This window comes from Piliocolobus tephrosceles, chromosome 10, assembly GCF_002776525.5.
Source record: "Piliocolobus tephrosceles isolate RC106 chromosome 10, ASM277652v3, whole genome shotgun sequence".
In the NCBI taxonomy this organism is placed as follows: Eukaryota; Metazoa; Chordata; class Mammalia; order Primates; family Cercopithecidae; genus Piliocolobus; species Piliocolobus tephrosceles.
In genome coordinates, this window is record NC_045443.1 from 79,159,108 (window position 1) to 79,164,453 (window position 5,346).

Consider the following 5,346-nt stretch of genomic DNA (forward strand, 5'->3'; position numbering starts at 1 on the left):
CTGCCCAAGTAACACAAATAAAACCCATCACTATTCATCCGGCTAATTAGAGAGCTACATCTCCCAGCCAGATGTATTTGTCTTTCTAATAGAGTGTGTGCCGTTGACCCAGGATGCCTTCTGCCCTTTTGACCCCTAGCAGGTGTTTCAAGTCCCATCAATTATGGGCCTTGTAACCACACCATTCATGTGGAAGGCATGTGGAAGGCTAATGGGACAGAGAGAGGAACAAGACAAAAACATTGTGGATCCCAGAGTTTAGGTAGTATGATTTCTCCACACTGTTTGTGCCCTATCCTACAAGTGATAACTAACTCCATCTCTTTTCCCTTGTTTCTACGTGTTTTTAGTAGACTTGAGAAAATGGATCATTTGATCATTTTCATTTGTTCTGTGTGCCTTCCTATTCTGTGACCTCTGGGATCTACTTGCTGGTAATTAACATGGAGGCCTCCATGATATCAAGGTGATGTCCCACATGACACTTTATTTTGCGAAGTGGTAGTGCAAAACTTGGGTTCTTATGACCCAAAATATGTTCTCAGATCTCCCTGAATTAGTCCAAAAACAAATACAAACAAACAAAAAGAAAAGGTTGGGTGCGGTGGCTTACGACTATAATTCTTGCACTTTGGGGGGCTGAAATGGGGGGATCGCTTGAGCCCAGGTGTTAAAGACCAGCCTGGGCAACATAGTAAAACCTCATCTCTATAAAATAATAATAAAAAATAATAATTAATTGGGTGTGGTGATGTGTGCCTGTACTCCTAGCTATTTGAGTGGCCAGGGTGGGAGAAATGCTTGAGCCTGGCAGGTTGAGGCTGCAGTGAGCCATGATCATGCCACTGCAATCCAGCCTGGGTGACAAAGTGAGAAACTGTCACAAACAAACGAAACAAAACAAAAATAAAAAACGCAAAGCAGGTACTAATCAAACATGTCAGCCAACTTCCTGGTGTATCTGAAGTCCTATTCAGCCAAAGAACCCCAAATCATCTCAGAGATATGTAAGTTGTGGCACACCACTACCACAGAATAATGCCAAACTGCAACTGTGTCCAGTGTAGATTTGGATAGAGGGAGCTTGGGACTCCTGGCAAGCTAGCAATAAAATCTCATTATGGTCCTTTAATTAATCTTGAAATTATGCAAACTCACATTTTATGTAATTAAATTTTAGTGATCATTCTACCATAGTTAGCAAATATTTGCTACAGCGTACATTTGTGTTTCTGCTTTATTTTCTCTTTATTTACCATACCAATTAATTTTTTGAGTTTTGGGATTATGAAATGTGTCTTGGGTATTGAGACTTATTTGATAATATAAATAATGTATTGATTTATAATTTTTGGTTTCCTTGCATCATGTGGGAACCAGATACATAGGGAGTCAGGAGTCCCACATTGTGATAAAAAATATAATGGAGGTAATATATTTAATCAATTTGTGGAAGATCAGAAATTAGGATGAAAATGTGTTACCAAGGAAATTTGTGGATGAATGACATGAAAGGGTAAAAGTGAGGACAAATAACTAGAGGCAGATAAACTATGGCTTGCATAAGGAATGGTGGATGGTGCCAAGTTGGCTATAGCAGAGCGGTAAGGGAGGCTTTGACTGAAAGAAAAGAATAAAAATCTAAGCAAGACATGCAAATCTTGTTAAAGTGTTTTAAGATATATCCTGTGGATAACAGGGAGCCTATTAAAGTTTTAAAGCAAGGGCATGTGGTGTATAGGCAGGATAAAAATTGAGAGATAAGAAAGGATAGGTGATATAAATATTGAACCTCCTTTCAATGGGATATGAAACAGAGATGAGTATATTTGGGTTGAAGCAAAATGAATTCACCTTTGATCATGTTAAGGGTTATTATCTGACCGTGAGCCATCTAATTAGAGATATTCAAAAGCAGTTGAAATACCAGTCTATCAAAGAGAAATCTGGGCTGATAAGAAGTGTTTGAAAATCGTTACTGGCATTTGAAATGATAGAAGAGAGGAACATTGATAATTAAGAGGGTGTAGAATCAGATAATATGAGGAAATGATGACAGGACCTCAATGACCACTAATACTTAGGAAATGCTTCTAACAAGAAGTAGGCAGAGATGAGGAAGGGAAGAAAGGAAAGAGTGCAATCATGGCAAGAAGTAGGGAGTGGTGATGAGTGTGAAATACTCCTGAGAAATCAAGTAAGATCAAAATTGGAAAACATAATTTGGATTTAGCAAGAACATATTATATTTATTAAGGGAGGTTTCAGTAAAATGATGATTGCAGAATATAAATCATAATGGCTTAAGGAGATTACAGGAGATGCATAAATGGAAATAGTGGCTGTTCAATACATTTAGATGCTAGTGGTGTCAAAGAGATGGAGTCAAGTTGAAAAGAGATAATAGAGGTTTTCTTCTTGAGAGTCAATAGAGCTCTCTGCGATCCTTAGGTAGGCTTTAGAAAGTTCCAAACTCTCCTGAATTTGTATAGGGATTTTTCCATGTATTTGCATAAGTGCATCTCTTTGAGATACATATTTATGGTACGAGATTTTTAAGGCAATCAAGGATCAAATACATTAATAACCATAGTTGCATGTAATATATTTAATACACGTTAGTATTCCATACTATATATATGAAATGTTAAACTTGTATAGAGCTTAATTTTTACATAATAACAATGAATTATTACGACCAGTTTTGTTCATAACAGAAAATAAAATATCTTGTTACTTTATTATAATGTATATTTTGGTATATTTTACTATTTCCTATTATTCACAATCCTCCCTAAAGAAGAGTATAAGCCACCACCTGTTGCCATGTTCATTGCACTACCTTCTGTGGATGGATTAGGCTTCCCTTCTGTATTGATATACGTATGGTCATGTTACCCATCTCTGTTCATGGAAAGTAAGCAGAAGTGACCATGCCATGTCTTAGCAGAAATGTAAAAAATCATTACAGTTTTGCCACGACTCCTTTCCCTTTGCCACAGATCCGAGATAGTGGTTGTATCTGAAACCTGAAAAATACATAAATACAGTCTTCAAAATCATACTTTTCCTAGTATGTTTACACATTACAATTTTTGGGGTATTGATGCTATTTTTGGGAGTTTTCTTCATTTCCATTCTACATAACCAATGTAAAGAAGGACTGCAAGAAACATTTTATTTTTTTCACAAAGCAAGTATATATTGAGTCATGACAATATACTGATTAATATGAAATATATAAAAAGAAAACTGGGGCTGCATTCCTTGAGGCAATGTGGAAGGAATAAAATAAAAACAAAATAGACTTTAATAAAAAAAAGTAAATGTAAAATGCACTGACATTTTGTGCAATCAAAATTTCAACTTTGAAAACCAATAATGTTTTCAAAGGAGGCAGATACACATTTGATTTTAAATGGTCTTTATGAATTATGTTGAAGGAAAGATATGAGTCAATGTATGGAGTGAACAAATACACAGAATTTCTTTGGTCCATGTGGGAAGTGGAGAAAAGATTAAATGATGAGAAGCATCATCTGGCAAGAAAGATGTCGTGGATATAGAGGAATGAGCCCTCTAAATTGTAAAACATGAGATTACCTCATTCAAAGAGGTGACAATAAAATTTTAGTGAAAGAAAGTAATCAAAGGACATTTGAAGTAAAAAGGAAAAAGAAAATTATGTTAATTAATTCTAGAAATAAATAACAGGGAGAAGAGTAAAAAGGAATTAAATTAGAAGTTCAAGTTGATAGTTGAAACTCTTTTGGGATTTGGGCATACGGAGCTTAAAGGCGCACTGTCTATCCAAATAGCTGAAATATAGACCATTTTTCCCTGTTACTAGTTTCTTATTTATGCATTTCCTTTCTTTCATTCTCTATATCTTATTGAACATCTATGATATGCCAGGCAATATTACAGATGCTTAGGATTCAGCAATAAATAATAGAATAAAACAAAATTCTTGTTTACACGAAGCTTACATTCTGGTGTTCACTCATTTAAAAATATTTATCACAGACCTTATTTTCATCAGACAATGCATCATTATTATAGTTTATCACTTATAAATATCAATTATTATATAATGCTTTAAAAACCGTAAATCCTGTGGGGAAGGGTGGGCAGGGAGAATTTTGACCTCAGAAACATTTCACAAATATTGTACTTTTAAAATTCACTTCACTTTACCTCTGTTCCTATTACATCATGAAGAAGTTTAAATGCAAAATATACCTTTATTAAACTGTTCTTTACACTCCTATTGGATTTGTTTACAGTCATGCATGGCTTTATATTAAGATGCTTCTACATTTAATAGTTGACAAGCAAATAACTTGGAAAATTATTCTGAAATTTTGTAGACATAAAATTTTATTAATGACTTCTAGCTCTTGCAGAACCAGAAAGCCCATTTTTAAATACATATTTTTTTTCCTTTTATTTATTTGCTGCCCTGTGACTAGGGTTTGAATAAAGGCAGTCAATTTTAAAGATTAATTTCTGTCCAATTAGATTTCAGGGTTCTAATTAAATAATTCAGAAAGCAGAAAAAAGATAAGTGCAGAGATACAAAGAGAAACATATGTTTTGCTTTCCAAAAATATGAATTTATTAATTCATCAAATATTTTAGGTGTCACAAGTATTAACAATATAATTTTTCCTAAGTAAATTATCAGGAATAAAACTCATAATCTCTTCCTTCTAAATGCCTTGTGAAAGGGATTGTATAACAAGATACCTTATTAAAACACCTCAACGTTACCTGCAATTAAAGCTTAAGCATTATTAATCAGAAACTTTTGGATTGATTTTTAATTTTACTTCAAAGTTATTAAGGGCACAAATAAAATTTGTTGAGTATTTTTTAATTTATTACAGAACATCTTGAGAGTAATTGGATATATCTGCAAATCAGATTTTGCCTTAGTGGCATCGGTTGATTTTTTTAAAAAAATTATTAACAATTGAGTATAGCACATTTAATTTGAGATGATTTGGCCTTGAAATTGGCAAAATTAGATATCAATCTATGCCTTAGTCTGATCACTACGATTCAATTTACTATGAACTTCCGGAACACCTATTATCTATCTCTTAATGCAACTTATTGATGTCCTACTGTAGAAGATATTCAAAAATCAAAATATCATGCATAATGAAATAATAAACTTGTAGACATAGTGATACCACAAGATCTCTCTTTGTATGTTTCTCCTTTGCCTCAAAGTCAATGTATGTAAAACCAAGGTTATGGAGTTTTTGTAATGTTTTATCCTTAACTCCTTCCAGGTGTCCTTCTGTATGCAATATCATCCTCCCAGTAACTAAAATTCAT